This window comes from Carassius carassius, chromosome 27, assembly GCF_963082965.1.
Source record: "Carassius carassius chromosome 27, fCarCar2.1, whole genome shotgun sequence".
NCBI lineage: Eukaryota > Metazoa > Chordata > Actinopteri > Cypriniformes > Cyprinidae > Carassius > Carassius carassius.
The window spans coordinates 1864868-1888006 of NC_081781.1; positions in this window are offsets into that span (position 1 = coordinate 1864868).

Below are 23139 nucleotides of genomic sequence, written 5' to 3' on the forward strand. Positions count from 1 at the left end.
CTGAAAATTAACCTATTTGACAAAAAAAACTATGTAAAAATTTTAAATTACAAAAGCATAAAATCACAATCAAAAATTACTAAATAAAAAAAATGTATTACAATAATATATAAAATAAACTAATTTTAAAGGGTTAATAGAAATTACAATATTATATAAATTATATTAAATTATTAAAATACTATATAATGTTATATTAATCAAATATTTTTACTTTTTATTTGTGAAATAACCTAAATTATTTAGTGGAAATGGAATTATTGCATTCCATAATATTTATTTCTTTCATTCGATTTTCCTCTGTGGAGAACAAGTTAAAAGAAGAATGAGTTTCTACAGAGAGAGAGAAGAGTGACAGAAGAGAGATGGAGGTGTAAAGCACAGGAGAGATGGATGAAGGAATACAGTCAAATGGACAGAAAGTACACAAACTCTTTCTCTCACTGATCGTGACAGTATCTGCAGACACACTCTGACCAGAGCTAGAGGAGAAACACACTTCACACCACACATCTGTCTCGCTGTCACAATACTCAAATATTATGCTGTGCCTCGTTTTCTGGATGTCGAAGACACATGAGGAACATTAGCACAGCATGAACTGAAGCCACATCAGCAAACTACTGCATCTCACGCAGGGAGCTTTGGCTCGAGCTGCACACTCTGGCACATGTACTACATCATCTGAGTCCACGCAGGAAAATGTGCATACATTGAATATTGCACAAATATTAAGAGCAGCACGATAGTATGCTATTTCAACCAAAAAATCTGGGATGGCTAGTGTACTTCATCATGCATATGCTCATAAACTTAATTATGAAATTACTGCCCAAATCATACCTCTATATAAATAGTTTTGATTACATAGTCCTGAAGGAAAATCCCACTGGCATTGTTTGTTTATCCCAAATAGAAGTCCTGGACAGAACAGCTAAATAAATGCATGAAGTCAATATCAGCGCCGAGTTGGCTGTTTTCCTTTCCTCTAAATATTTCATGTTCATAACCAAACCAATCTCAATAGATCCATCAAACTACTTTTCATAAAGTGCCAATATAAATGTATTATTTAAATTAATTACAGACACCAGGAGAAATGTTCTATATTCATCATATATATATATATATATATATATATATATATATAATTATATACAGTATATAAAGCTGCATGATTAAGCTGCATGACCAAAGCTTTGAACCTTAAAAGAAAATATTTTAAATGATTTATGATTTTTCTTTATTAAAATCTAATTTATATAATTAAACACATATATTAAACAATGTATATAATAAAACAAACACTACATTTTTTTCTATTTTATTTGTTAATCCAACTTGTTTACTTCATTTGCATTTGCCTTTGTTATTTGAATTTTATTTTGCGGTGTATTGCCAACACAAATGCACAGTTTTAGTCATGCCAATAAAAGCACAATAAATTGAACTGAAATGGAGAGAGAGTGGAAAAAAGGGAAAGTGAGAGAAGGAGAAGTGGGGAGAGAGACAGAAAAAAAGAAAAGTGTGTGTGTGAGAGAGCGAGTGAGAGAGAGCGCAAGCATTCGGGAACAAGGTGAATAGCATCGTGATTTCATCCAAGCGCAGCTGCAAGACACACTGGAATGGAAACAGGCTTTTTCTATTTGCAAACGGTTGTTTCCGAGGCTTTTCCTCTCGCCATCATCCTCGTGCAGCACTTCAGTGTTTTCTGTCTCACCACATGAGTTGGATTTTAATACTGTGAAGCCTTATGGAATCAGATGCCGGACGGGTTTGGTCTCCAGCTGGATTAAAAGCATCATTCAGTCAGATGAGCGGCACGACAGACACTGAGAGCTGAGGTGAGATGACCAATGACACTCATCTGTGCATACAAGCTCTCAGCCTTCATTAATCACACCACAGGTCGATAACTAGTACTTGTGCTCGGCATGTCACTGAACTAACTAAAAGAATATCCGACAGTGGCTCTCAACTGGTTTTGTTTCGGGACTCAGATTTTTAGATTTACATCAGGTGATGACCAAAAGTGTGTGGTCACTTCTAAATCATACATTTCGAATATTTTTTCCATGCTTTTTAGTGAAAATGCAAGCTAAAATGTGCATACATTTGTATGTATTTTCTCAAAGATTTAAACCATTTTTAACAACGCATAAGATTTTTTTTTTAAATTAAATGCCTGTTTTTGCATGCATTTTATGAAAGAACAACGGTTTTTAAAAACAAACTAAAATGCATAGAAGGTTTTTAAAAGTAAACATGGAAACGCATGCAAAAATATTAAAATAGCACAAATGCAGCTGAAAACAGCATTTATTTAAAATAATAATAGTATAATTGCAGGAAAAACACAAGATAAGTGAAATTGTATTAATATTCACCATAAATACCAGATGAATTTGCACCAAAATATCATAAAGTTTAATTGCTTCTGATGTCAGGATCAAAAAATAAGGGACACAAATATGTCCTAAATATGGATCATTTATAAAGAAAGTTGCATTTTATTATTTGCATTTACAATAATTTTTCCTTGCTATTCGTGACCCATCATATCAAACTCAGACCTGCGACTCACCAGTTGAAACCCAGCGCTGAGTGACCGCTCCTGTGCTTTTCCTCATGTTTTGTGGTGTGTGTGGACATTTCTGTTTGTAGCCGCTGCAGTAGATTGCTGCTGCTGGCTTATTATGTTTATTACACACATACGTAGCAGCAGCAGCAGCCATGGAAGCCTCTCAGAGTACTTTATGATATTATGCAGCCCACCGTTTAATTTATGAATCCTCAGTGCCGTGGAAACCACTGAGCCGCTGCTTCTCTGGGGAATGACCCTGTACACCAACACGCCTTGTAAGTGGTACAAAGTTGCTTCAAATAGGATCTGTGATGAGTTTGTTTCTTCTGAGAAGTGCGAGGAGGAAAACAAAGGGGAAAGACTTTCACTAGTTTATTGAGCGTAAGCATGTTGACAGGAGAAGTGTTTTCTTGTTTGCTCTTGGCAGGATCTCATCTGCACTCTATACAGCTGAAGGCATGTAGACATCCACTCTTTAATGAATGGGTTTGGCTATTCCAGTAATTCCAATCCAATCATACACCATTGCTACACCATACAGTGAAATTGTAGAGAATTCTGTTCTTCCAACTTCACTGCAGTAGTTATTTTTATTTGGGTTTCTGACTCTGGTGCAAAAAAGCTTGATTGTCCTGCACAAACCCAGACATGAAGACCTTCTGATGAAGTGGAAGAAATCTCCAGACCACCCAGCAACGGTCTCACCTCAATGATGCTCTGGAGTTTCGTTGAACATTTCATATATATATATATATATATATACATATATATATATATATATAGTAAAATGTGCACTGTATATATATTAACAGTGTTCAACAAATTTATTAGACCACAACCCACTGTAACGTTTTTCTTAGATCGCACAAGAGATTTATCAAAAGCACGTTGTTGGGAACAACTACAAACTGTTTTTAAGTCAATAACAACAGAGACTTTGGAAAGGTACATAAAAACAATGCCAACAAGAATGCAAGCTGTTATCAAGACCAAAGGAGGCCATACAAAAGAAAAATAAACTATATATATATATTCATTTTTGCTAATCTTCTTCACTTTTGATCTACACTAACGAAAAAAAAAAACATTGGTGAAACAATTTTCACTCAAAAATTGACAACATATTGTTGAAAACATGTTGAAAACATACAATTCTGTAGCATGTCATTACGTCCAATTGTGACTCGCGAGCAAACAGAGCTGTGATCCGTCACACGGCAAATCACTTTACCACTGATGCTCACTTCACTCCAAGCTGGTTTAGCTGGTCCATCATTAGTTCTCCTGGAATGGCTTTTCTTACTGCCCAAAAAAATAAATTTAATCAGCTGTAAAAAGATCAGACAGAGCCTTTCCTATTCTCTGACTGGTATTGAAATTACAAAAACTCAAATGGAAGTGAAATAAACGGCAAGATCTTACAGAGATCACTTTGTTTCAAAAATATTAAAACTCATCATTCTATTAGGGATAGTGTGAAAATGAGACTGTTTTGCACATAAAACAAAGCATTTTCCCTGAGGATAATTTGTGCCTTTTCCAGCTTCTCCAAATTGAAAAGGAGATAAACTGTATAAATTGCCATACAAACGAAGTGGTTCCAAAACTGAAGAGACGGTTTTCTTGCAGCTCGGTCTGAATAGGTTTCGGCTGCGTTCAGCATAAATGTTTCCTCTCTTTATCGAGTCTGATGTGTGTGAAAGATACATTCTGAATCTCTTTTATCAACATGATTGACACTGGCGAGTCCCACTGGTGGTTTATCTGGAGGCTGATAATTGAATGGCTCTCTATTATGTGTTTGTTTATGGGCCGTTCGCAGAGGTGAAGGCTTTTGTGTGTTCAGATATGACACCCTGTGATAATGCTGATCTCCAGATCTAGAAGCTAAGAAATCAAAAACTGTTGTGGCAAAAGATCCCCAAAAACGTAATACACATAATAAACACAGTCCAGACACTACAAGAAAGCTAGGGCCCTATGAAATATGTTTTCTTTTTTGTAATTCATTTAATTATTAAATAAAATTTCAGTAATCAAAAAACATGTCTATTTAATAGAAAATCACTTTATTAATATGTTTAACTTTTTTTCCCAAATTCCAATTAATAATAATAATAATAATAATAAAAATTAAAATAAAAATTTTATATATATATATATATATATATATATATTTTTTTTTTTTTTTTTTTAAGTTACTTATTTTAGATTCAGTGGGTTTTTTCCATTTTGATTTTACTCAATTTTAGTGGTTAAATAAATTTTATTAACCAAAATATCTAATTAATTGAAATCAGCAACACCCCCCCCCCCCCCCCCCCCCCCATCCCATGCTTCAAACACAGGCCATGCTCTATGTGTAACATAATAGGAAAAGTGTCATGCTGTTAATGCTGTCGGCTCAAAAAGTGAGGATTTTTTTTCTTCATGAGCAAAGGGCAGAAGATTTCTTGGCGGCACAGAGGAGCTCATTTTATCTGATGGTAGCAGACAGAAACCATCCCTAGTGCTGTTTTACAGCCGCGGACCAAAAATGGGTCACAACTCAGCAGTCACAGGAGGTTTGTGACCCATTTTAACAGCGGACAACAGGGAAAAAACTGTGCTAAATGAAAACGCAACCATAAAATAGTAAATCAATAAACAAGCTTATCAAGTTTCAAAGGGAAGGAAAATTACTTCTCAAATCTGCTGTTGATGATGCCAAAAGCTGCGAGTCCAATCAAATTCTAGTCAAATTACATAGATGTCAACAGGTGGTGAACTGTCTCCATCCTAAGCAAAAACACAGTGGACCAACACCAGCAGACATCACGGATGTTTCTGTTTCAGAAGTGGCTTGGTAGTTCTTTTCTTGAAGATGTCTGAGCGTGGTGACTCTTGATGCACTGACTCCAGCTTCAGTCCACTCCTTGTGAAGCTCTCTCAAGAGTTTCAATTGGCTTTGTTTTACAGTATTCTCAAGCTTGCAGTCATCCATGTTGCTTGTGCACCTTTTCCTGGCCAATTTGTTCTTTCCAGTCAACTTTGAATGCAATATGCTTTGATACAGCACTCTGTGAACAGCCAGCTCTTTCAGTAATAACCTTCTGTGACTTATCCTCTTTGTGCAGGGTTTTGATTATTGTCTTCCCCAAATTAAATGATTATGAAAAAATTAAAAGATAATAAGAGAGAAGAATAAGATACATGGAAAAATTTGCATGAGTTAAAAACACAAACTAATCATAAATACACGTTGCAATTTAATGCATTTAGAAAATTGTCAAGTTCCCTATTCCGTCTGTCTTTTTAATAATTTTGAACATTGTTGATTCACTGTATTATTAGTAAAAACATTTTAATTGAAGGTTTTAGGATATGTTTGATTTTGAGGTTTCTTTTTTTCTTTGTACAATAAACACTCCTAAGTAGTATTTCTGGGTTGCCACATGATGTGCAACACAAAATGTGAGTCCTGAATCAAAGGCTGTGACTGCAGTGGAATCAGCTGCTGGCTGATGTGGAGACATGAGCAGAATCGCTCATAATGGATTCCAATCTGGCAACATCCTCGTGTGTGTCAGTGCCTGCGGCGAGTCCAGCGTGAGGTCGCTAATGCAACAGCCTCTTGATTAGCTGCTCAAACAAGCTGGAAACCAGCAGAATGACCAGGAGTCTGTATCGTCAGAGCAGATCCATACAGCACAATGATTCCTTTCGCCTCCTCAAACAATGCAGCTGTGTTCATTCAATCATTCTTTCACACACACTTCTGAAACACCGAGCTGAAGCGTATCGTGGGCATGAGAGACACGAGCAATATGATAAATGATGCCAGTGTTCTATAAATTAAAATGATAAATCTTCAGCCAAGTAATATGGTTCATTAGTTTTACTGTAGACTGTCTATGATTGACACACAATATAGTAAACAAATGGGCGATCATATTCACAGACTCTTCCAATCAGAATTCAGAGTCAGATGAGTTTTATAAGTGAGAGAGAATATACAGTCGGTCATTAAAACTCAATAAACCACAGAGCTGGAAACACAACACAAAACTAATATGCATGTTATCATTAGACTGCTTGACAAAGCAGGTAGGTAGAGCTGGGTAACAAACTGATAGATTTTTTTTTAAAATCCACAATAATGATAATAAAGTTTTAGATTTCTGATATTTAGCCTACATCTAGTCGAACAGGTGTAAAATGCTGTGACATCTGCTACACGAACTTTTGCACATGTGATACTCAATTTAATTAGATTAAAAATTCAACAGATTCACAGAGAAACTGAGAAGAAACTATTAAATATCTAAATATTTATTTATTTTTAGAAACTGAATTTAATTATATATATCATTTAAATTATGTTTATTAACTAACTTATATATAATAAACTGAATGTTGATTTGAATATTTTCATTGAATTACCTTTTAAAAGACAGATTACACTTCTTTTAAAGATTGAAACCATTAAAATCAGTGTCATTTTAGTTTCGATATACGTTTATAGTTTTTGTTAATATTTTGAATCACTTTTTACATTTTCATTAAAATTTTAGCTAAACTTTGAGTAATTTTGTTGTGATTTTTTTTGGTGAAATATAGCTTTTTTGTTTCAGTTTTAGTGTTTTTTTTTTCAGAACATCAAATTAAACTAAATTACAATAAGACATTTTTCCTTGGAAACTAGCTGAATTTTTTTTTTTCTTTTTTTACATTTATTATTTCAATTATACGTTATTCAAGTTTTTACACAGTGTATATATTTTTATTTCAGCAAAAATGCTCGGTTTAAAATTATATTAACATTGGTTAAATATGAAAAAAAAAACACAATAGGAGGAAAGAAATAAAACAAAAGGTAACTTAATCTGTGATTTTAAAACTAAAAAAGTTATGTTTGCTCAAGGTTTAACAAACATAAAATGAATATAGTGATAACTATTGATACAGGAAGAAAAATACTATGAAAGATTGAAAAGCAAAATTGCACAGTTTAGTATCATTACATAAAATATCTGAAGACAGAATGTCACATTTGATCAATCAGAATAATCATTCCAGAGAGCCATAACTGATGCCCTTCAGCAGAATCTAAGAGTCTGTGAGTCTCACTCAAGTCAAAGAAGTAAGACGCTGTAAATCAGGTGAGAGAAGAGTTAGTAGAGCGTGCAGATCAGCGTGTCATCCACACGTGAATCCAGCACATCTGATCTGGAGCTCTGGAGCACTGCTTCTCTGCCAGCGTAGCAGGACGTCCTCCAGGGCTGCTGGCTCTTCTGCACAAACAGAGGCAAACAGACACTGCAGACCCCCACAGAGATGATGGCACCTGCTTTCAGAAAGTCAAAACAGGGTTCCAGTCTGTGAGAAGGTTCTACAGCGACCCAAATCTGCATTAAAAGATTAGAAGCAGCCCTGCTGGCAGAACACGATAACTGCTGCTTACTGCATCCATCACAGCGTCTGCCAATCCTGCACCTGCACTAAACCTGCTTCCACAGTTACACAATGAGCCATTTCAAGGTCTAGACCATCGCACTCGGACATAACGACTGCCTGACCCGCTCAATTAGAGTGATCTTCCTCCTCTCAATATAACAGTAAACAACTCTACTACTATCTGGTTTTATTGCATGGTCCATTTGAGTCGGTAGAGAGCTGTGTGATATGGGTGAGGGATGAAAACTAGAAGGCTGTGGGCACAAATCCAATTAGGGGTGACCCATGAGCCATAACTGCTGGCTGTTGTATAACACTGTATTTAACCTCAGGTTACTTCAGAAGAAATGTAATTGTAACTTAACTGGAGGTAACTTCATTTACAAGCATTTACTAAATTACTACATTTAAACAACCACCCACATACCCAAAAAGCACCCACAACATCCTAAAAGACAGATACAATGGCCTAAAAAACACATATACCCAAACAACAACCTACACCAACAATTACAACACTGCCCAAACCTAAAAATAAAGTTATGTGAGAGTAAGTTATATTTTGTACCCTAAAATCCAATCACAACCGCCTACAACATACTACCCTAAAAATCACCTACAACACTCACAATGCACTCATCAATCACCCACAAAACCATGAGTTAACAGCCCACTAGAGCTGAAACAACTAATCGATTTAATCGATTAAAATTGATTATTAAAATAGTTGTCAACTAATTTAGTTATCGATTAGTTGCTAAAGGTGGAGGCAGACGGCAGTGGAGTAAGCTCGAGAAAGAAAGAAAAAAAAAGCGAAAGATAAAACTAATCGAACGAAGTCATCCAAAGTGTGGGAGTACTTTACTTTGAGCCTTCAAAAGAGTAACCTCTAAACTTTGCACTACTGAACTGACTTTTATATGTTCAGATTCTCCAGTACAATGTTGTTTGCAAATGTTTAGATGTTTAGTCGTAAAAGCTGATAACATTGCTTTTTAACAGTTAACATTTAAAGCTTTACAAACATGTTCTGTGATCAGTTTTTCGTTTACCAGTTCATAATTCAGTCTTGCAGCCTAATTATGACTGAATGAGAGAATTAAATGTATTTGAAATGCACTTTTTTTCCTAAGTATTCACTACTCTTTTTCACACAGCAAGTTTTTTTTGTCCATTTTTTTTTCATATTTTTTCAATACTTTTTTTCTGATGGATTTTACTTTAAAATGTGAGTTTCATTCAGGTTTCATGCCATTGGCACTTTATTCGAATGACTGTTTACAATTTCACAGCATAAGCTATGAAGCTGTTTCCCAGGTATAAGTTGTGTGTTTACAGGAAAAAAAAATAAATAATAATAATAAAATGCAATGTACTGCAATTTTATTCAGTTTTATTCTTATTCTTGGTGAAAATATGTTCTGAAAGATTACTTAATAAGCTTTGTTCGGGATGTTAAACTACTTTAGGAGCCCTAAGGACTGCCATGGTGAAAACATTATTTGAAATCTCCTTGTGAAATTTGCTAGAGTACGTATGGGTCAGTGTTTTGATTGCAGAAGAGTTCGACAAAGGATTACTAGCACATAATAAAACACAACTCCAGGTATGTTTTTGATGAGGAAATGACAATGCAAAATGGTTAAAATCTCTAAAAAGTCTGTTGAATGATAAAGACTCTTTAATAATAAGTTACTTGGGGGAAAAAATGGGCAAAACTAAAATATAAGTACATAAACCGATTAATCGTAAAAATAATCGACAGATTAATCGATTATCAAAATAATCGTTAGTTGCAGCCCTACAGCCCACAATGTCATAGTAACCACCCATAACTCCCTACCCTAAAACCCAACCACAATGTCCCAAAAACATCCCACAATGCTCTTAAAACCACCCGTAACAACCGCCCACAATGCCTTAAAAACCACACAATGCTCAAAATCCTAACAACCACCCACAACACCCTGACAACCACTCACATTGCTCTAAAAACCACCCCTAACAATCAGCCACAATGCCCTAAAACCACCCACAATACTCTAAAAAACACCCACAACACCGTAAAAATACCCACAATGCTCTAAAAACCACTAAACACCCTAACAAACACCCACAACCCCCTAAAACTACCCATTACCCCGTAAAACACCCTATAACAGCCTACAACACCCTTACAGTCACCCACAGTGCTGTACTCTAAAAACACCTACGACTCCCTACCATTCACATCCTACCCTAAAAATCACCCACATTGCTATTCCCTAACAATAGCCCACAATGCCCTAAAAAATGGCGACATCCTATTAATAATTATTTCATAACAACCACCGACAATGATCTAAAAACCACCCACAACACCCTAAAAACCACCTTCAGTGCACCTTCAAAACCAATTCACAATGCCCTAAAAACCACCCATAACACCAAACACATCCCATAATACCCTATAACAAACATCAACAGCACCCTTCCCTAAAAACCAACAACAATGCACTGATAACAGCCTACAACACCTAATAATCACCCACAGTGCTCTACCCTAATAACACCCACGACTCCTTACCATTCACAACATCCTACCCTTAAACCACCCCAAATGCCATACACTAACAATTGCCCACAATGCCCTTAGAAACAGCAACATCCTACTAAAAACTAACCAAAATGCCATAACAACCACCCACATTGATCTAAAACCAAATGCCCTAACCACCATTCACAATGCTTTAAAAACCACCCCCTGACAATTGCCCACAATGCACTAAAAACCACCCACAACACCTTAAAAAAACACACAACACTCCGAAACCACTCACAACACCTTCAAAATCAGTCACAACATTCTAAAAACCAATATGCCAATATGCACCCACAACACACAATATAGATGGTTTCAAAGCAGCCCAGTACAATGAAAAACAAAACCCCAACCACCCACAACACCTGAAAAACCACCTACATTACTCTACAAATCTGGTTATATATAGCACACTTAGCATTTTAATTTGAGGACACTGGCAAAGAAACTCAATAATCATCCAGGAAACTACACGGCAGAAACAAGAATAAATAAACAGGCCGCATTAATTCAAGAAGCCAAAGCGGAGCAAGATAATAGAGCAGAATGAAATCCCATCAGTCCTGCTGCTGGCCCTGAGATAATGGCGCTCATGGTAGCGGTCAGACGGGCTTCAGAGCATCCCCCATCGTATTGACCCGCTGCATGAAGAGCGATGGCCAGGCCGGCAGGGAAAATATCCCACTCCAATAAGGCTGTTTTCTGCTTTTGTGTAATGAATGTGTTTAATTACTGTGTGTGTGCGCTCTGAATTTCACCTGCATTGGCCTGTAACGGCGGTGTGAAGGTTGGTTAGTGCTCATGATTTGTGCTGTACAACTCTCTCGAAATACATTTTTCTTCATGGAAGATGCTTGAGCTCAGTTTTCTATATTTAGAGGTGTTTGTTAAGTCAAGCATTACGACTACTGCTGATTATATTTAGAGTTAATGATTTGAACAAACCACTGAGCATTAAAATTTTGAGTGTAAAATCTACCAAAAGCATTTGTGCTGCAGACATGTGGTTCCTCACTATAAATGGCAAATACCACTTATAGTTTATTTTAAATTAATAAATGAAATATTAAACTAAAAGTCCATCACAGTATAATGTACAGAATGAAAAATATATCTTTATAAATATTTTTTTATTAAACTGAACTAAAAACATCATGCATGATACTGATAAAATCATTAAATACTGCCCAGTGGTGCAACAAACTATTACATATCATTTTCAGTAATTAAAATAAAGCTGTAATAAAATTAATAATAAATATAAGATGGAAAACCAGTTATGTTTGAAAGGAAAACTAGAAATGTTTACTTCGCAACAATTTAAAATGAATAGGTTTAATTTGAAGTATTTTAATTACTAAATCAAACTGAAATAAATGAATGACTAAATAGAAATAATAGAAAATATAATGAGAAAAATAATGAATTAGTTTTTTATTAAAAAACTAAATGATTAAAACTAAAATAAAATTGAAAATATGAAATAAGAAAATATGAAAATAAAGCTAAAATATATGAAAAATAACACTGACATCTGATAAATCATATATATGCAACCACTTTATAACATGCACAATACTTTTTTAGACAGTGTAAAAATCCTGCTCTCTTGCATTCTTATAGTTCTTCTCATTTTTCCTCCTTCAGTCTCTTTCACTCTCAAATGAAGCCAATCTCTACAGACATAATGACTTCTATTTCAATCAATATCAGACTGGCATCTGTGATCAATGGGAGGTGAAACATGCACTGAGTCTCTGATGAGAGGCCAATGCAGTCAGACCAGCAATTTCACATTTCTGTAAGGTTCCCATATACTGTACCAAAAATAAAGTTAGTAATGAACTTAAACAGTAAAATACACAGATGAGAAGCAGCAAATGCAACATTAAAGCTGCAGCATTATTTCTACACTATTAACTGGACTCTTTAGATTAGCATACCAGCAAATTACACTCACTATTTTGGTAGTATGCAGTATACTGTACCACTACATTTGCCAAAATGTAAAGCAAACAACACAGTATAATAAACAGTGTGTGTGTGTGTGTGTGTGTGTGTGTTTCTTATCTAAGAATTATTATATTCTAAAATTATATTCTATATAGACAGATAGACAGACAGATAGACCGATATACAAATAGAATGATAGATAGAACGACAGACAGACAGACAGATAGATTTATAAGATTAATATTATACGTAAAATTGCAGAGACAAAGATAGAGAATATAAAGTATAACACACACACACACACACACACATATATATATATATATATATATATATATATACACACACACACACACACATAATATGTTTGTATTACTGTATTTACAAGAACTGTCATTTGATGAATCAGAAGTTACATTTATTCATTTAGCAGATGCTTTTATCCACAGCAACCAATGATTAATAAGGGCTTTATGCAATTTACAACAACATTTGCAATACAAAATGCCGATTTCTACAGTATACCAGAGCAGTGCACGAGCTGACATGGCTAACGCTCAAATGAACAGACTTTCTGAAAGAGCCACAGAGTCAGCTCAAGTCAAACTGCTATAGGTGACTCTGCAGGGACAGTACTTTACCATCAAAACTATCACAGACACCAGCTTTAATCTCAAGTTAACCACACACACACACACACACACACACTCTCCTCAGGAAGTGCTAGTGGTGATGTACTGGAGTTCTTGGTTCCTGAAGGCACACAGTAATTAGTTGTGTGATGTGAAATCAATCAGCTCAAGTGGTGAGAGCAGCAGATACATCTACTAACACACACACACACACACACACACACACACACTAAGGGACAAGCTAGACAAGACTAAGCTGACTTCTAAGGTAGTCTTAACTTATGAAAACCTCTTAACCTAATGAAACCTCGTCAGGGACTGATTTTGAGTGCTTTACAAAGACTCATATCCCCACATCCAGTGCTCGACAGTGTTATTTTTGTACAATTGAGATATTATTATAGTGTAGGGATGGGACGATAACCGGTTTTATTGATAACCGTGATAAAATGTGCTGAAGGTTAGTAATATCGTTTAAAAATGAATTATCATTAAAACCGTGTTTGATTATCGCGGTTTTAATAACTCACTATTAAATCATGTCCAGCCAGCAACAGTCTGACGCAAGCGCAGCGCACAATGTTTTTTTTGTTTTTTTTCGAGAAGGAATGGCGAAAGTCAGTGACTTTTCTATGCTTTTCTATGCTTCTACACTTTTCATTGTAAGGAAGGAAATGCCACAGAATTTAATCTTTCTTTAAATTAAGTGCATAGAGTTGCTTGTTTTATTAGTTGTTTGTTGATTATTAAATATAAAACTTGCTGAAATGTTTTCAGTGTGAGCATCAACTATTTTTGAACACTTTCATCTCATTTCAACAAAACCGTGATAATATTGATAATCGTGATAATTTTAGTCACTATAATCGTGATATTAAATTTTCATACCGTCCCATCCCTATTATAGTGTTTTTAAACATTTGTAATTTTTAACTTTTGCATTTTTATTTTAAATGTTAGTTTTGTTGTTGTTGTTGTTGTGGTTTTTTTAATTAAAAGTAAAAAAATAAATAAATATATATACTGCAACCGTTTACTGCATATAGTTTTTAGTTTTTCTTTCAGTTCAATTACAGCAAATTGAACTAAATAAAAATGACAGATGTTGCTGACTTGATTTTAGTAATCTTGATAAAATAAAATAAAAACTATAGACATTGAATAAACCATATACATTTTTTTTATTACAATATTGTTTATCGATACCAACATAAAACTGTCCTACTTATTTCCAGTGTAGTGTTGTTTGTTAAGAGAAGTAGTATTATTAATATTTGGGGGTTAGTGATTGAAACCAACATCTGAACCCATTCATAAAATATTCACAGTCCCACTTAAAAAACCTGAGCAGAATAACAGAGAGACTGCTGTGCATCTGTCCTGTTCTACTGCTGCTCGTTTCTGCCTGTATTGAGTGTGTGTGTGTGTGTGTGTGTGTGTGTGTGTGTGTGTGTGTGCATACACATATCCTATCCTCAATTGTTATTGATTTTATCTTTCCAATAACCGAGTCCTCTGGCTGAACGAGAAACAGGAGAACAGTGGCGAGAGGTGAAGAGCGTGAGCTCCTCTCTGTGCTGAACACACAAACATCATGAGTTCAGCCGTCAGGAGAGATTTCACTAAGAATAACCCACACCTGCTACAAGCATTTCAAAGCACTTTGGCATTTTAGCAGATGACTTTGATTTGCACATAGAAGTACATGTCACTCCCTGTCTTTGCTTACTTTGTATTTTAGCATATACAGTTTTACATTATTTAAAAAAAAATTATAATAATTTATTGAGTGAGGACACATTAATCCAAAATGGTACAAATGACTTGTTATATACAGTATATATATATATATATATATATATATACTTTATATAAAAGCTTGCAAACGAGGAGGTTTTGCAATAAAACACATTATTATTGTGTGTGATTTAATTTTAGCTCCATTTGCGGTGTCTGCGGGGTGAAGTCGAGGTTAATCTGCCTGCTGTCCTCTCTGACTTTAACAACACCGATCATCTTGACATGCGTGTGTTTGCAAATCCAGCAGACGAGGAAGCCATCAGATTTCCACTGGGAATGGGAACATGTATCCCAAGCTCCTCTTTAAGCAGATAAGAGTCTTTTATAATCCATAGCATCATGTATGGATCTATCCCTTTTATAATTCGCTTCCACTTCCTGTAAAAAGGTCAACTATATTCACAGGTATTTCTAAAAGCATTATGTGAGTCTCTCATAAGAACATTTGTTCGTGCTCAGGTCAGAGGCTCTGCATTAACTGATTTCCTGTATCAAACACCTTCTTTGGCCGCTTGTGTCTTCATGTAAATGAACATCCTGTCAGCCGTGGCCTCGGCTCACTGTGATTGGTCAGAAACACATTCTCTCCTGTCACCGGCGTGATGAACGATACTAATTGGGAAATGTAGCAAGAAACGATTTAAGCAGAACAGCATGATTATATACAGCAATAAAGGAGGACTTTCTCTGCTAATCTGTCCTGTATGCACACTCACTCACACACACACACACACACTAATATAAAATTCTAATTCACTACTATTCAGTTATTAACAGTTTTGAACATTTTTATTCACCAAGAATGCATTGAATTAATCAAAAGAGAAATTCATGAAATTTCTTCCATTTTCCTGTTCATCAAGGAATCCTGAAAAATAAAATGCACCACAATTTCCACTAAAATTTGAATACTTTCTGAAGAATCATGTGACACTGAAGACTGGAGTAATGATGCTGAAAATTCAGCTGTGCAGCAAAGAAATAAGTTACATTTTACTGTATATTCACATAGGAAATAGTTATTTTATATTGAAAAATATTTCAATTTATTTGTTAAATTTCTTCTGTATTTCTGATCAAATAAATGCAGCCTTGGTGAGCAAATGTGACTTAAGTAACCCAGATAGTTGAATATTAGTGTATATAAAAGTCATATCACACGTATTGCTCTTGGTTTGCTGCTATTTTTATGTAAATAAGCAGAAAATAATTTAAGGGAAAGTTAATTCATAAATGAAACTGAAACTAATAAATAAAAATTAATTTAAAAATCTATATAATAATATCAAAATATTTAATAAAAACTATAATATAGTCTATCAATGATAGTAAATGATATATCAAAGACTGTATCCAATGATTCAATTTCATATAATAAAAAATAAAATAAAATAGAAACAATATAATCTGTTATTTCTAATTTGATCTGCTAAAAATGTATTTGAAAATGCTGATTAGTTTTAAATACTATACAGTTACAGAAATGTTTCTTGAGCAGCAAATCAGCATATTAAAATTATTTTTGAAAGATCATGTGACACCGAAGACTGGAGGAATGATGATGAAAACTCAGCTTTGATCACAGGAATAAATTACATTTGACAAGATATTCAAATATGAAACAGTTATTTTAAATCCTAATATTATTTCACAATTGTACTGTTTTTATCGTTTGTTGTTGTTGGTGTTTGTTTTTTTTATCACAAACACAGCTTTGGCGAGCAGAAGAGACTTTCTGACCCCAAACATCTGTGTGTTAAATGCATTTGAATTGACTAATAAACTCCACATAGTTTAACCCATATGTGCTTTATATAAATGTGTGTTTCCCACATCTTACAGTAAATGCATTCATTATCCTCTGAAAAATGACAAACATTAATACATAAACTGTAGCAGCTCACAGCTCAATAATCAGATGCTTCTGAGTCTCAAACGCATGTTTTCTTCAGTACAGATCAGTTTGAGGACTGTGTAACTGTTACGTGCAGTGCAACCGTATCTGAATTTGACAAAGGAAAATAAACACCCAGAATGCATTGCGTTTTACCACAATCAATTCTGTCGGCATCGTTTTAGCATCTCTAAACTCATAAGTCTGTGGAGTTGAGGTGTTGTTTGAGAATCATGTCTCAAGATGTCAAACCCTAGCTTTGTAAATTCATCAACACAGCAAGAAGAGCATAGGCAGTAAACAGACGCGTTTGGGTTAATGTCACAACACGCTGGGGGAATTCATTGTGCTGTTTATTTCCATGCACTGTCTGTGTCACTGGAGGAACTAATGCAAATCAGGTAATGGCACAAACACGCCCACAAAATTAGTGCTAATCAAGTACATCTGTAATAGACTACCTGGAGAGAGATGGAATGGTGCATGACCCCAGAAATACACAACACACACACTAAACTTTTCTGCACCACTGTAATCCAGTCATATAGTGATATTATAGGGCTGAGAATGCATCTAAAATCACAATTAAATTGAATAAAGTGTCATTATGTGGCTGAAATACCATCCTACTCTTTGCACATGTTCTGTACACATGCAAGATGATCTACTGTAAGTTATAAATTAATACACTTGAATATGAATACTGTAAAGTCCGTTATTATTATTATGCTAGTTGCTAGTTGTAAAGGCAACATCTCTCATTTTTGTTTAGTTTAACATAAAAGTATAAAAATAACTAGAACTAATAAATAAAGGTTAATAAACACTATAGATATTACAATATATATTTACTAAACAATTTTTCTAAAACTAGTGGAAACAGAAAATAAAAACTCCAACTCAAAATATTATCAATATATCAATTATATATCAATAAATCAATCAAAAATGCTTATGATAACTTATTTTAATTTTATTTCTTAAGTTTAGATACCAATAGTTCTAATTTATTTCAATAGTTATGATTAAACCTATTTCATTTGAGTTCACTAAAGAATATTAATATAATACAATTAATATGTTATGCATTTTATTTATTTTATTGAAAGTAATCAGTTTTTGAGTTGACCACTTTTTCTATTAAGTGCAGTAAACTTTCAGTAATAAATTAGTAAAATTAATTCAGCTCAATTAATAAATTTGACTGTTTGTTTTATTGGTGTTTGGAGTTGAATTGACAGCTTTGTAACATGAATACAAATTTAAAAGGTTTTACAGACATTAATTTGTAGACAAAGGCTGAATAACACTTAACTTCCCAGAATAGAAAACCTGTGCTGAATTGCAAATCAGTATTTTATTCCTGTCACCCCAAGTCAACTTTCTGTGATTTCTAGACAACTTGATTCAAATTCACACTCGTCAACAGTGAAACTCGCATAAGCCTGCTAATAAAGCACATTCAAGAATGAGCCTCATTTGCATAGAATATAAATAAGCATGGCACAGTGCTATACTAGAGCATTGCCTACCTACTGTAACTACCTATAAAGATATAATATATTGCAGTGCATCACTGTATCATCATTGCATCATGATTAATACTGTGCGTCTGGGAAAGAGTGAATCTGGAGAACCGCTTTCAGTGTTTCATGCAGTTTGCTGCACTTCTGTTCAGATCTCAAAGAAGTTTAATTATACAACCTGTTTATTCATCTGTGAGATTAATGAGATTAATAAACATACATAAATGCAATATTATGAGACAAGAATCACAATATAGGGCCTATCAATACATGATAAGGTGAAATTGAAGCAAAAGAGCTACATCTAGTTACTGAATTCACATCTATATTTTAAAATAATAGCGAGCAATCAGTAACTAAGAGCTTGCTTGCTAGCTATCAGTGCAGATGGATGCATTTCTGGTTAGAAACGGAGAAAAGGTATCACTCTGCAGGTAGTTTATCACAATACGGCTGGAATCAATGACATTACACTGAAGTCTGCTGCGTAATTTACTATGGATTTCAGACTGAAATGACCCGATTTAATCAAGACGACAGGTTCACATGTGTGCATGCATTTGTCTCACGCTCGAGTGAGATGGCTGCCGTGATGATGAAAGATTTGTTAGTGTCAGTTGAATTTACAGATAGGCTTTTCAGCTGATTGTTAGTGCATGTGTTTTTCTGATCAAATTCATCTGCTTGAATGTTACTAGAATAACTACTATGACAATTAGCTGAACATTTACTCACCCTCAGGTCATCCAAGATGTACAGTCGTGGCCAAAAGTTTTGAGAATTACATAAATATTGGAAATTGGAAAAGTTGCTGCTTAAGTTTTTATAATAGCAATTTGCAAATACTCCAGAATGTTATGAAGAGTGATCAGATGAATTGCATAGTCCTTCTTTGCCATGAAAATTAACTTAATCCCAAAAAAAACTTTTCCACTGCATTTCATTGCTGTCATTAAAGGACCTGCTGAGATCATTTCAGTAATCGTCTTGTTAACTCAGGTGAGAATGTTGACGAGCACAAGGCTGGAGATCATTATGTCAGGCTGATTGGGTTAGAATGGCAGACTTGACATGTTAAAAGGAGGGTGATGCTTGAAATCATTGTTCTTCCATTGTTAACCATGGTGACCTGCAAAGAAACGCGTGCAGCCATCATTGCGTTGCATAAAAATGGCTTCACAGGCAAGGATATTGTGGCTACTAAGATTGCACCTAAATCAACAATTTATAGGATCATCAAGAACTTCAAGGAAAGAGGTTCAATTCTTGTAAAGAAGGCTTCAGGGCGTCCAAGAAAGTCCAGCAAGCGCCAGCGTCTCCTACAGAGGATTGAGCTGCGAGATCGGAGTGCCACCAGTGCAGAGCTTGCTCAGGAATGGCAGCAGGCAGGTGTGAGCGCATCTGCACGCACAGTGAGGACAAGACTTCTGGAAGATGGCCTGGTGTCAAGAAGGGCAGCAAAGAAGCCACTTCTCTCCAAAAAAACATCAGGGACAGATTGATCTTCTGCAGAAAGTATAGTGAATGGACTGCTGAGGACTGGGGCAAAGTCATATTCTCAGATGAAGCCCCTTTCCGATTGTTTGGGGCATCTGGAAAAAGGCTTGTCCGGAGAAGAAAAGATGAGTGCTACCATCAGTCCTGTGTCATGCCAACAGTAAAGCATCCTGACACCATTCATGTGTGGGGTTGCTTCTCATCCAAGGGAGTGGGCTCACTCACAATTCTGCCCAAAAACACAGCCATGAATAAAGAATGGTACCAAAACACCCTCCAACAGCAACTTCTTCCAACAATCCAACAACAGTTTGGTGAAGAACAATGCATTTTCCAGCACGATGGAGCACCGTGCCATAAGGCAAAAGTGAGAACTAAGTGGCTCGGGGACCAGAATGTTGAAATTTTGGGTCCATGGCCTGGAAACTCCCCAGATCTTAATCCCATTGAGAGCTTGTGGTCAATCCTCAAGAGGCGGGTGGACAAACAAAAACCCACTAATTCTGACAAACTCCAAGAAGTGATTATGAAATAATGGTTTGCTATCAGTCAGGATTTGGCCCAGAAGTTGATTGAGAGCATGCCCAGTCGAATTGCAGAGGTCCTGAATAAGAAGGGCCAACACTGCAAATACTGACTCTTTACATAAATGTCATGTAATTGTCGATAAAAGCCTTTGAAACGTATGAAGTGCTACATATTTGTACATATTTGTTTAGAACTATTTTGGACTGTTTTCACTTGATCTGTGCATATTTCTCTCCTGATTCAGATGAGGCATCACAACAAGAAATGTTATTATGGACTTGAATTTTAGCTGGAAGCAATGATTTTAATCTACATAAAAACGTCTTAACGATGGACTTGTTTCTTACAAACACACAGCTTTTAGCTTCACAAGACATAAACAGATGGTCTGGAGTGGTGTGGATTACTTGTGGATTATTTTAATGTTTTTATCAGCTGTTTGGACTCTCATTCTGACGGCACCCATTCACTGCAGAGCATCTATTGGTGAGCAAGTGATGTAGTGCTACATTTCTCCAAATCTGATGAAGAAACAAACTATCTTGGATGGCCTGAGGGTGTTCAGCAAATGTTCATTTAATTAAATGTTCATACTAAAGAAATAGAAGCAATAATTAGCCAAATTGAAATTAATCCAAAATGTAATTAAGTAATGCAAATCAACTAGTCATTTCCAATATAATAAATGAACATCACTTACAAAATTAAACATGCAATATAATAAAGTCTAATACTGGCAGACTAACACAGAATATTCTTTTCAACCTATAGCTTCACTCTTAGTTATGAATCCTGATCAAACAGCACTGAATCACAATGTTTAATGCACATTTACTTTCGTCCAGTGTATGTACAGTATGTGTGCATCCGTTTACAGCGTGAGATGTCTTTTCCTGAATAACGCTCAGTACACATGCTGCTGTACGACATTAAATGTCATCGGCCCCACTATGCCGTATTAACCAGCCCATGTTTCATCTGCAGCTTTCAACAGGAGCAAATTATTATTATTTTAAATACACAGGGGAAAGTATTAACAACCATAAAGATCTAATGGCTTAGTTAGTCAGTTCCTGGGGTAATGTACATAATTTATGATTCGTGGAAAGACATTTTTAATCTCCAGATCCGTCTGTAGATTCAGAGATCAAAGTGAGAGAGATGCGTTGTCGTCTTCCCGGAGATCTTCACTGGCTAATGTCTTCATTATAGGAATGATTTACTTCCTTAAAACGAGCTGAAATAACTCACTCATCAAAATGTGGAATATTCCAGTTACTGTACATGAAAAGAGAGAGTAAGTACAACACTTCATGCATGGCACTATATTATTAGATATATTATAAATAATAATAATAATAGTATGCATAATTATAATATATATATATTATAATATACCTGTATATTCATTTTTAATATATGTTGCATGACAGATGTGTACATGCTTTTAATTGAAACAATTTTAAGTAAAACTTAAATTTTACATTTAATAAAATTAATACATTTAAAACCATTTGTAAATTCTTTTTAAAATCCGCTATTAAAATGTATGTTAATTTAACTTGTAAAATATAAACCAAACTTACAGATAATAAAAAATACTTTGTTATTTTTTGATGGACACACAAACAAATAAAATAAATAAATAAAATCTGGTCTGAAAACAGACTTTCTTAAGAATGTTCTAATCTTTCTTCTCAAGATTGTTCTAAAGCCACGTTCTAAAGAATTTTATTCTAAAGAATAATAATTTTTTAAAAAGTCTGTAAATAACCTCCTTAATGCTTTAAAGCTACACTGTAAAGTTTCATGTGGACACCCGCATTTAAATACAAGAATGAATCCCATAAATTATCATGTTGTTTGTACAGAATAGAACTTGCTCTACAAATTGTGATAGAAATGTCTTGCATGCTAGATATCTGCAACATATTTCAACATATTTCAGCAACATAAGACTCGTAATATTCTGTGATTTTAAGGAAACTTTTGTCAACAGAGCTGTTTTGTTTTATGTTTGGAAGGCTTCTTCACAGAGTGTGCTCTCAAAGGGTTGCCATGTCCACTGTTTATAAGCATCTGTTAGCTTGTTATTGGCACTCTAGTTTATGGAGTTAATAAAGTAGACAGGTTCAGGTTGGGATATTTTTGTATGTGGCTTATATCCAAGATAACGTATGGGGACGGGGTGGTTAGAGTTAGGATAACCTCCAACTGGTTTTAAATAGAAAAGTGCTCTAGTGAAACCAATGATCAATGATTATCGATCATGATTATGCATGACATGACAATTAAAAGAAATTTAAAAATACAGCCTTTGAGGAAAGTTTTTGCCAAGAACTTCCAGAACATTGGAATAAAAATGTAATAATTATATGTGTGTGTGTGTAGTTTTGACTATCCTGTTCACTCCTGGTGGTTAAATGAAGTCACACACACATTTGCTCTCAGAATACTCTGTTTTACTAGTAAACACAGCACACTACAATAACTCTATTTCATATTGACATGTTGAAGGTGTCTGTCTATAAAATCATCTTCAGTTCCATGCAGTTTTTTCCTCTCATCTAAAGCTTTTCAGTATTACTCATTCACTATGCCTTTGATTTCTGAAGAAAAGGAGAATCTGCATTCACTAAATGGCATGTCAGCTGTCACAGATTCAGCAGCATCAACTCGAATCAGCACGTGAAAGCTCGTGTCGTTTG